Below are 12,448 nucleotides of genomic sequence, written 5' to 3'. Positions count from 1 at the left end.
CCGGCAGTCTCTATTTATAGAAAATTTGCCCGGATGAAACTTTCATTACTATCTCAATCGACTGAATTATTCTCCTTTTTCTCTCAACCCTTATCCGCAACCAGAGGCGTGTATTCTATATAGGCAGAAAAGCAGTGCCTACCCTGAATTACTCGCGTTCCATACAGAAATACGACCAGTGCCTGCTATACCTTATCCTTACCTAACCCTACTGCCTATCCTGATTAAAAAATCTGTGCACGCCACTTTCAGCAACGAATGGTGCATAGGGTACCTACTGTGTCCCATCGACTCAGTGTTATCTTGATTGCTAATTGCAATAAGGCAGGGCGATGAATTCTGCACGTCATTTGCCAGTCCAGGTGTTATATTGAATTAAATATGAGAGTGAACGGCATTCACATTTATTTTGACCCCCCATGACAATTGAGCCCGGGACCTCCAGCATAGTAGTCAAACGCGCCCACTACGTAGGCGGACAAAATGCATAATAAATAATTAAGACCTTAAAATTTATACCACCGTACGGAGTGTGAAGTCCAGAGGTCAACTGTTGAATAATTCGAAAAAAATCGCAAGGAACTTATCGACTCATTTTATTTTTCAATCCGACTTTTTGTATCGCAAAAAATTATAATTTTAATAAATTGTAAATAAAAACACTTCTTTTTCACCATTTGAGTATTATATTCATTTTTGACGGTGAGTTTCGGAAGCTACACATGCTTCCATCTAGGTTTCCATTCCATTCCAGGTTTAAATATAAACTTTCAATTTATATTCAAACCCGTAGATGTAAGCATTTGTAGCTTCCGAAACTAGTCGTCAAAAATAAATATAATTATCACTCATTATATATAAAAGTATAAACTCATAAATAGTACGTTTTTCTTCTTCTAATGCTTATCTTCACCCAATGGTGCAAAGGTTTTATTTTGATCATTACTTACGTGAAGGCAGAGTTAATAATTATACCCATTAATTAGTACCATTCCGGAGTGATATCAAATAAATATTTCAGTGAAATGTCACTATATTGACTCCCCTGAAAATCGAACCTGCGCTAACCGTGTAATTGCTAGCTAGACGCGCTAGCCATTACGCTACGGAGGCGGACAAAAATGCGGTCTGTACTTTACTATGGAAAAGTAATAAAATCACAATAATCGCTTACCATATCAAATGCGGGCAAATTTAGTTTAATGTGAATAATATTACATCGCTTAAAGCATGATCCAATATACGCTTCGGGAGGTAAATAATGCATTAGCCAAAATTGAGCTACATGTGTTTACAATTTTATGTCTTCTTCAAATTTATTTATTTCTCGCGATTAAGTAGACTTGCACTGCTTTACGTCTAAAAATGTTGGCATTAATATTTGTATGTTTTTAAAAAAATCTTAATGTCTTACTCGCAAGAAGCCGCACGTCTCTTCACGCCTATTTTTTGTATTTTTGACTTTATTGAAAAAATATTTTATTTATATATTTTAACTCCTTCCTTTTTCAATAAATCTTTTCTCTTCATAACCATATATTTATTTCGAAGAAAAACTAATTTTATCAATACAAAAACGAAGTTTTAAGTAAAAAAATAATTACTTCAAATATTATCTAGATTTAAAGTCCAGTCAGTATTCGTTAAGTCGCAACTTGATTTTCTCCAAATCCAGGTAAAATTTTACGTAATGGATTTTTTCTAAACACCATTTTTGTTTTGAAAAAATAAGTTTTTCTTCGAAATAATTACATGGTTTTGAAAAGAAAACAGTTACTGTAAGGTAGGGAGTTTAAAAAATATATTAAAAATACATTTTCTGAATATATTCTAAAAAACAAACAAAAACATGTGACCTCTCCGGAGGAAAGAATTCTGTCTTTGCGAAAAGTAAGTTGCGATTTATCGTATATTGGGCCTTAAAAAATCTTAATCGATCTCATATATGTACAATACTCACGATTTGTTGCCTATTTACCAACAATGCAATTCAATATTCGTTCGTGTTTCCGGACATATTATGGCATTTATCACTGTAAACATTAATACGCCTTTCGTATGATGAATGCGATATTATATTTTTAGAGATGAACAATAGTTTTAACTTTATCAGTTTTCAACCGGTTTTAAACGTGCCCATGGTGTTTATAACATTTACATACCAAAACACCTATTAACTTGAATCTTACTACCAACTTATAATTATAGTATAAAACTAAAAAACCGATTGCACTACTCACTAGCTATTAACTTTTGTTTTGATTATACATTCCGATAGTAAAAAACATAAATCTCTAGCTTGTTGTAAAACCACTTAGATAGGAAAATTAATAAACAACGTTTTATTTTGTTGTTTTTTGTAATTTTATTCGTGATTTTGGAGACTTTTTCTATTTTTAGGTTGAGTTTATAAAATTTTGGGACAACTGACGAAAAATATGAATAAAACTCAGGCAGTTTCATATTGTGCTCAGTAATTTATCCGTTTTTTTCCGAATTTTTGCGCTTTTTTATCTTTTTATTTCATATATATACACATAATATATATTTTATATATATTTTTTCCGTAGCGTATACTTTTTAATTGAGTCGGATTTTTGCCCTGTGGTTAGTGTCGCGGACTCTGAGTCAGAGTTTCTGGGTTCGAATCCACTCTATCACAACTTAAAAACATTTTTTTTCTAAATAACAGGACGCTAAAAATGATTTTGTTGAAATTAAAAACATTTCTTCAAATCTTGTGTTTAATACCTTAAATACATATTGTGCCGGTGTTTTTAAATATATATAGAAAATAGAGACAACAGACGTGATTTATTTAAAACTAAACTAACCATCACGCCGCTTCCCGCAGTGGTAGTCAGATAGAACAGAACCAATATTTGCAAACATTCTTCACGCTTTCCACATTCATACCCGCCGATTATTCCTACTCCTGACCTGACCTCTTTCAGTGTTTGATACACTTGATCATGCCGAGTTTCCCTCTGTCTTCCTCTACTTCTATTTCCAACTACGATTAGATTTATTGAAATATTTGTGTATTTAATAATAACGTAAATATTTTTTTTTAAAGAAGAAATTTACTGCGAGTTTACGGAATTATTAAATCAGCTAAGAATTGGAAGCAATCCACCCAGAAAAACACTACCAACACTTAAAATCTATGAAACTTGATCTTTAATTTATATGTTGAATGTTAGAATCAAACACTGATTTTTTGAGTCTACTAAATTATATTTTATTGTTAAAATACACATAAAAATAAAGACGATTGTTTTGCTTTTTTATGGTATTTTCAAACTAATAATTAGGCGAAACAATTTTTATTTTTATGAGTTTTTTAACAATAAATTACAATTTAGTAGATTCGAAAAATCAGTATTTGATTCTAACATTTAATACATAAATTAAAATAGAGTTCTGCAAATTAAACGCCAAATCAATAAATAAACTCAAAATTTCCCAACAATTTTCTAAACGTAATTTTTCACTAAGGGATGTTTTTTTTAAATAATTAAAATCGAAAAGTAATAACAAAACCCTACATTAAATCACAATTTTGTTCACTTATGGATCTTTTTAAAATATTGTTCGTTTTGTCGAATTTGGAGTTCTTCAAATTAAACGCCAAATCAATACATAAACTTAATCTTTCCCAACATATTTTCCAAGCGTATTTTTTCATTAAGGGATTTTTTAAATAATTAAAATCGAAAAGTAAATACCGTACATCAAATCTCACTTTAATTCACTTATGGATCTTTTTTAAATATTGTTCGTTTCATCGAATTTTACATATAAAACAAAACAAAACACCTCCGGGACGCGGTTAGCTAGCCATACACACGCGGAATCGACGGCGGATCGTGCACGCAAGATTCGTCGGGAAAATCGCATGCATTCCGTTCGATGGCGGGAACGCGACTGAATACAGAACACAGCTGTCAGCTGAGCCAAACATTGCCGCCGCGAAGGCCTTCGCTCTCCGTTGAACCGGCGACACGCCTCTGCCGAAGACCGAAGAGGCGAACCGGTTGAAGACTTCTAACCCTTACAGTCACAATGAATGCTATACACAAGCTTTAGTGATGGTAATACCGTTTATTTATTTGTTTTACTATTAATTTGACTTACTTTATTTGCTTAATTTGTTTTATTATTACCGCGGCGTGGTCATAGTAAAATAAAATTTAGACAGGCGCCGTGGCGTAGTTGGTTAGACGCTTGACTGCGAAACTAGCGTCGCGGGTTCGATTCCCACCAATTGTAAAATAAATTCAAGAAGGATTTGTTTTTAATTGGTCTGGGTGTTTGTGATGTATTTTTACATTTACCTTCCCTATCCATGCTATCCTTCCTGCAGATAAGCATCTAAAATAGACGATTTGCGGGTTATTCCTTTTTTTTAATGTACTGTCACAAATCGCTCACTCCTTTTAACAACGTCATATATCAAAAATCGACAATTTTCAGTTGTGCGTGTTTATGGAAACTTCTTACCTGTCAATAACGAGTTACGGACAGGTAAGGAGTTATTAGTCATTTTTTTAAATGTAAATTCTTTGAAAACATCAAATTCATATTTCAAATACTTGAAAGTAGTATTTTTTGGTCAAAACATATATTTTTTTAAATCTTAAATATGAGTCATACCAAAAATATATTCATGGTTTAAAAATTTTTACGTGTACAGCTGTACGCGTTAAAATTGCAATTCTTGAATGAGAGATAATAATTATAGCCTTTTAAACGTTTATTTATAATTAAGCAACGACACTCTAATTATAATTCAGGATAATAATAATTCATGAGTGAGAGGGTTAATAATTGTGCGTTTTCCATTTTAAGATGCGAGTTAATATAATCGACATTTAATTATTTTTATCGGGTACACGATTTCGTTTGCCCTTATTTTTTAAACGCCTGCGAAATGAGAATATCTTTTACGAGTTGAGTGCGTATTGGATTTCTCAGTCAACTGGTTGGCACTGAATTTTTTTTCGCAATCTCGAATACTTATATGGTATTTGGTTCCATTATTGAAAAGCATTAATTTATGCGTTTATTTAGTGCATCGTTTTGTATCACATGTTGATTAAGGCCGGTAATAGATGAATGTAATCGTTTTCTGATTCAGAATTTAGAGTCTGAATTCAGAAATGCGGAAAGCCCGGAAAACGTGCAATTTGTTTGTGCGCCTTACACTTTCTGTATTATTCGGATCCTTTAAGACTAATCTGAGATCTCAAATGTAGAAATTCATTTTGCGGACGACCGCGCTATAGGTCGGACGTGTTTTCGCGCACGATTTTTTTTAAGCTTGGATTTTGACTCTTTTAGAATATATGTATGTACATATAATATTCTCAATATTATTAATATTTAAAGCATTTGCTTTGTGGTTAGGCATTTTTATTTTTTTTTTACAAAAATGTTAGTAATATTAGTATATAACCACGGTGCGTGTTTATATATTAGTATTACTAACATTTTTTGTAAAAAAAAATAAGTATGTACATATATTGAAAAAATATTTTTTTATTTTTTTTTACTTTTTACCTTTCAAAAGCTCTTTTCCTTTCAAAACCGTATATTTATTTCACTTATTGATATTATTATACAAAACGGTATTTTAAGCAAAATAAATCAATGAAAATGTTATCTGAGTTTTAAGAAAATTACGTAATGAGATAATGGAATCAGATCGTTTTAACAAAATAAGTGCGATGTGTGTTCAGAAATTTTGAAAACATTTGCTCTTCAATATTTATTTTGACGTCTCAATATAGACGAAGAAAATAATATGGAAGTCTCGGTATTTACAGGGATGATGACCTGTCATAGGCTGGTCAAGTGATCACATAACTCACGCGCAACATTCACCATTCTACCCATGATTGACAACCACACTATTAAAATTTTCGGAACTCTTAGATATATGATCAATCTCATGACCACAGTACATATGAGTTCACAACAATCATCTACATATGTTTACTATACATAAAAACTTTTATTAATCAGAAACCCTTGTGTGCAAGATCCGAAACCCGGATTATTTTTACACACTGGGAAACGCCTGAAAAAAAAATTATGCATAAAATTACTTTTTTTTTCTTGATTTGTGTTTTTATTCGATTTTTTCAGGATAATTATTAATATCCTTAGATAACTAACTAAGTAACTAACCATCACGCCGCTTCTCCGCAGGGGTAGGCAGAGAGAATAGAACGCCACACCACTCTGTCTTTGCAAACATTTTTCGCCTCTTCCACGTTCATTCATCTCCTCATACATACCCGCCGATTTCCTAAGATTAACCTGGATATTTATTTGCCAACCATCCCGATTATTTGCATGCCTGATAATACATTACATGGATAGTAATATAATATATTAACAGTAACGGAGGTCGCGAGATGTCATTACAAGTCGATATCGGATGGTTAATATAACGATCAGCCAAATCGGTAAAACAACTTTCCATCCACCGAAAGGTCCCACGTTTGCGTCGTGGAGTGGGCAGTATTTGTCCTTTGTATTATTTCTCACTTTTTAAATTTAATTTTTACTAAGTAAATACCACTAAATATTTATTCAATATTCAATAGCTTTAGACAATTCTTGCGGAAATTATATTGATAATATTATAATCCGTCCACCTCCGTAGTGTAACGGATAAAACTGATTTTTTTACTCTAATATTAATTAAATATTACCCTGGACTAGTACCTGAAGCGGAGGGCTGATCACCTTTCCTTCGTGTGTTAATTAATCAAGATAAATTGCATTTATATGATGCAGTGCCCTTTGCACCATTGGGGTGCAGATAAGGGTGTAAAGAAGAAGAAATACCACTTTTTCTTAAAATCTACTGTGACACGTGTTTTGATGCATTCCGCATCATTTTCAAACACCGGTGTTTGAAAATGATGCGCAATGCATCGAAACACGCGTCACAGTGGATTTTAAGAAACGGAAGTATTTACTGAGTAAACTTAAATTAAAAATGGATAGATTTCACCACAAAGTGACTGCCGAATCATTTAATGAAATTTCACATATTCTTAACGATTTTTAAAATTTTAATTTGTGAAATAAATGTCTTAAATATTTTAGAACTAGTAAATAAGTTATCATTCTCGTGATTAGACGTTTGTTAGGGACAAAGGTTTTGCAATTTTTTTACAAGAAAAAAGTTGTGAATTTATATAAAAGTGGTTTTTCGTTAATTAACGGACAAAAAAAATTATAAACATGCATTTTTCAACGAGTTATTATTTTTTTGACATCTCAATGTAAATGAAGAAGAATACGGTAGTCTGTGCTTTCACGGGGCTTACGACCGTCATAGGCTGGTTTAAGTGATCACTTTACACACGTGTAACATTATCCAATTCTACCCGTGATTGACAACCAAACTACTCAAATTCTTGGATGTTCTATATATGTATATGATCCAATTTCGAAACGTTGTGCTTGAATCACTTGAATTTCACTAGAGACATCTATTGGTGAGATAAAATAATTGGAGATAATCCAGATTTGTGAGTATTTGGACATCCTCATAATGTAGAGTAATAACTTGGCTGTAAATATGTTGTTTTGCAATGACATTTTTACCGCTAAAAGTTTGACATTTATGACGCCTTCATTATTCAAATTTAAAAGATTGTATTACACATCATAGCATGTATATACAAAAGATTTTTTTTAATTGAGTTTGCAATATCTTTTCTTTGCTCAACAAACCGCAGAAGAAAAATCTTCAATAGTAGGCAGTTTTTTGTGACTTAGTGTGTATACACACTTAATTGATTTCGCTATTCAATGCAAGATTTTAATGAATTGGATTGTAAGCCGCCAGAAATAAAGTTCTGTTCACATTATGTACTCCCAAGGCCGCTTTCGAAATGTTTTAAGAATTTTATTATGAGCTTTATCGAGTTGTTTGACTCCTTTCCTTTGTGACATTTTTCTTCTCATTTTTATGCTTCACATCGAATGTCTCGTGTTGTATTGAGAATTGAGAATTGAGAACATCCGTATTCTTCTTCCTCACGTTTTTTATTATTATTAATATTATCTTTGCGAACGGCGTTTTCATCCACACATGCTAATTAATAACTAACTAACCATCACGCTGCTTCCCCGCAGTGATAGACAGAATGAATAAAACATCACACCAAGCTTACTCCATACTCAGATAATACCTTCCACATGTCCATCATGGGCCTTCAGCAAATCCACAAGTGCTAAAAAAAGTCTTTGCTTTTTTCCCAAAATCTTTTCTGTCATTGCCCAAAGCAAATTTTTATTAGGTTACCCTTTCCTATTCATAAATCCGCTGTGAATATCCTATATTTTGTCTTTGCCACGACAATAGCGGAGGGCTGATCACCTTTTCTTCATGTGTTAATGATCAAGATAACATTGCGTTTATATGATGCAGTACCCTATACACCATCTGGTGCGGATGAGGGTTTTTTTTTTAAATTAAAAGAAGAAGCTTCTTGGATTTGTTTTTTGAAAAACGATTTCAGTTAAATCTTACATCGATACAAATTAAAATATGTATCTCTCATACTTATAGTCTTTATGGAATAATTTAATCGTTTTGGAGAATGAATGTCTTTACACGAGTCTGGATTGCGAAACAATATTATTTTGTGCAATAATCATTCATTATTATAATAAATAAAAAAAATTGATAAATAACCATGTGCAATGTAGATTTTTTTATACTGCTTTACGAATTTCTATCAGACAATATTTTCAGTTACTCGAGCACAGACGATACTTAAAAATGGAGTACTCTAAGGACAAAACTGTGTGGAACTATAATTTTTATCGCCATTTCGCCAATCAGGCCGTTGCTTACGCAGTCGATAAAATCGTTCGCTGTACAAAGGGTCGACCCTACGAAGCGAGTACCTACCGAACGCATTGTGAATAAGCATTACTTTACACGAACGGTAAACCATAATAAATTTCATAATTTCACGTCGCTTGAGCAATTCCGTGGCGTGTTCTCATATCATTAGATTTTTTTGTTGACTGTTCCAAATTGTAAATTTTTGGTACTACCTATATATGTGCTGTGAATAAAGAGGTTAATTAGTATCAGTTGAATTATCTACGAGAACTATACATTATACATAATTTAGTAACTCGTGCCAAGGTATTTTTGTTACAGTTTTTTTAACCCTTCATTGCACGACTGTGTTGACAAATCTGACAGAACAAAATATGATTTTTTTAAATATGTATATATTTTTTAGTGTTTTGAAACAACGTCTTTTTGTTAAGCCTTGCTTTATTTAAAGAAATTTATATTTACATCGGGTATAGTAAAAACTCCGCCTCCGTAGTGTAATGGTCAGTACACTCGGCTACCGGACTGGTGGTCCCGGGTTCGATTCCCAGAGGGGATATAAGTGTTTTTTTCACTCAAATATTTATTCAATATTACCCTGGACTGGTACCTGAAGCGGATGGCTGATTGCATTTCCTTCATGTGTTAGACGATAAAGATACTACTGCGTTTATATGACGCAGTGCCCTATGCACCATCGGGTGCGGATGAGGGTTTAAAGAATGAATGAATAATAATTAGGTAAAAAATTTCCATCTAAAATACCATCTCCGTATATTTTTCCATATAGCAGTTATGTTCTTTACATTAAGCTCCTTCACTTACGTCTGCTGTTTCCCGTCAAATGATTCCACTCCTTCATCTGAGAATTCGTGGTGAATGACTGATAATGGCTTGACGGTCAAGGTTACACCGCGTCGAAACATCAAAGAAAAAAAACCCGGAACGATTTTTTAAATGTAGGGTCCAAGAAAATAATGACAAGTTGACGAAATATTTAGTATACCATATATCAGAAATGTATGGTGATGATAGGCAAAATGAATCATAAAAAACGCTTTTAACATCGCATTTTAGCAAGCTATTGTTAAAAATCCTAAAAGGTTATGATTGTTAACGTTTTATGGTGTTTTGAAAAAAAAATGTGATACATATTACACAATTTTTTTAAGGAATAACCCGCAAAGCCTCTACTTTTAGTACGTTTTAGTTTTTTTTACTCGTCGCCTGTCTTTTTTGTATTACAATATAGAATTTTCTGGATAGAGAGGATGCTTTTTACTATTTTAATTTCATATAAGGGCCCAGTATTCGTTCCATCGCAACTTGATTTTCTCTAAACCCAGGTAACATTTTATTTTTTGACATTTCATCAAAGATGAAGAAGAATATGGAAGTCTGGGCATATATATGCCCAGACTTCCATATTCTTCTTCATCTTTGATGAAATGTCAAAAAATAATATGAAAATAACTCCTGTAATTGGAGATAATCCAGATTTTGTGAACAAGTATTTGGACACACTCAAAATGTTGCAGGTAACATTTGACGTAATTATTTTTTTTTCTTAAAATACCGTTTTTGCATTAAAAAAAAAAAAATTTTTCAAAATAAATGTAAGGTTTTTAAAAAAATGAGTTATTGAAAGATTAGGAATTAAAAAAATATGTATATATATCAAAATATAATGTCAATATATGTATTTTCTAAGAAAAGTCAAATTCTAATATACATATGTATATACTATCTCAATATTCACTATCTCAATTTCATATCAGTGTGTATTTTTAGATGTGCTTGAAAAGTATTGTTTTACATATCAGTAAAAACCAATATACAGGAAAAATTTGACTTACGTATTTAGTAACTATTAAATGCGTATTGAAAAGTACTGACGTCATCATTTTCTTTGAATAGAAAACAATCCATCTTTTAAATTTTGATAATTCCATAGGAATTTTCCTGTAAAGCTGAGATTTATGATTTTGTTTTAGGATTTATGTTTTCCTCGTAATTCCTGTCTGTTTTTTTTACAACACAGAATTTTGTCGATGAAAACATTTGAGAAAAGGTTTATTATACGATCGGTAGGTCTCTACGTGTGCTATAAATTTTACAATATATATTATATATTACAGTTGTTAACAAAATTGCCTCAATACTTTAAATTTGTTCTATAAACACGTTCGTGTATGTGTAACAAAGTCATTCTCTGTTTTTTTTTAGATAATCAATATTTTATTTTCCGTTGAATTGAGTAGTCCACTTGCAAATCACGTTATGTAAAAAAAAAAGTTTTTTAGCCAATGGCGGCGATCGATAGAATATTAAATCGTCGGCCGATTTAAAAATTTTGAGAGATTTTTGAAAGTGAACTGTCGATCGGCATAGCGAGTTTTGCAAGAGTATCGAATTACCTATTCCATTTTATTCCTAACTTAACGAGTTTTGCCAGATTATGTTTGATATTTACGTTAATATTTTTATTTTCTACCGATTGGCGTCATTGGCAAAAAAACTTTAAATTTTTGACATAACGTGGTTCGCAACTGGACTACTCAATTAATCTCTTTAGCTTCGAACAGTTACAAAAAAGAGAATTCGAATATTCAATAAATTATTTAAAAGGATGAGGTATGTTTAATTTATAGAACTAACTCGAAATTAAATCAAATGAAAAACATTAAGACAGATTATAAGATTGTTTTATTTATTCTAACCCTCATCCTCACTAACTGGTGCATAGGCCACTGCATAGCACCGACGCGCTCTTATATTTATCGTTAATTACACGAAAGCAAAATGATCAGTCTTAGTAGCGTGGTTGTCAATCATGGGTAGAATTGACGAATGTAATAACGACTTCTTTAAAATATGTTGTTACTTAATTCTGTTTTTGGATTCGATAATTTAAAGCTTACCAAGTCAATTACTGTACCAATTCAGTTACAAACGAAGGTATATTGATCCTAGAAATATTGATCAATCTCATGACACAGTACATATGAGTTCACAACAGCCATCTATGTTAGACTGAGAAAAGCTTTCACTTCAGCAGAGAGACTTTTTTTAAAAATAAATTGTTACGAACTCATATCGCTCACTCCTTTCATAAATCAAAATTCATGTCATAAATCAAAAATCGACAATTTTGAGTTGTGCATGTTTTGGGAATGCCCAGAAAATGTACTATATCCCAGCAAAAGAGGCATATTTTTAACTTAATATTTACCCGCTACAGGGCAGAATGTGTTGTTTTTGCATTTGAAAGAAAAAGTTTTGTTTAATTATTATTTTAAATATATTAAATATTTATCGAATGGAGAAAAAACCTTTAGGTTTTACCTAAAAAGATCTGTTGCACAGTGAAAAGTTCAATAAGTGGCTTGATATTTATTTTTAATACATTGTGTTATATTTTCAAACTTAAAAAACGTTCTCCTGAAAAAACAAGTTTTTTGATTTATGACGTTTTTGAAAGGAGTGAGCGATATATGTAATGTGTCATGAGATTGATCAATATATCTAGGAGTTCCGAAAATTAGAGTAGGTGAAGTTGTCAATCATGGG

The 12,448-nt window shown here is 31.9% G+C and overlaps 2 protein-coding genes across 3 annotated transcripts in view; one reads left to right on the top strand and one right to left on the bottom strand.

The window, feature by feature from the left end:
• The window catches only part of Brf (Brf RNA polymerase III subunit), a 101,288-nt gene that overhangs the window by 36,376 nt on the left and 52,464 nt on the right, over positions 1-12,448 (top strand). The gene's annotated exons all lie outside the window — the stretch shown is intronic.
• The window catches only part of lute (BTB/POZ domain containing protein 3 lute), a 77,758-nt gene that overhangs the window by 30,764 nt on the left and 34,546 nt on the right, over positions 1-12,448 (bottom strand). Inside the window, exon 1 of one of the 2 annotated variants that reach the window (XM_088258773.1) lies at positions 3,734-3,909. The exons of the other annotated variant lie outside the window; for it this stretch is intronic. The gene's annotated coding sequence lies outside the window, so the exon portion shown is untranslated. Of the gene's footprint in view, positions 1-3,733; positions 3,910-12,448 lie in introns of those variants that run through there. 2 annotated transcript variants of the gene reach the window in all.

This window comes from Brachycentrus maculatus, unplaced genomic scaffold, assembly GCF_059751285.1.
Source record: "Brachycentrus maculatus isolate JH-2025_06_01 unplaced genomic scaffold, ASM5975128v1 h1tg000104l, whole genome shotgun sequence".
Classification (NCBI taxonomy): domain Eukaryota; kingdom Metazoa; phylum Arthropoda; class Insecta; order Trichoptera; family Brachycentridae; genus Brachycentrus; species Brachycentrus maculatus.
The sequence above is the reverse complement of the archived record's forward strand: the minus strand, read 5'-3'. Positions and strand labels throughout refer to the sequence as shown.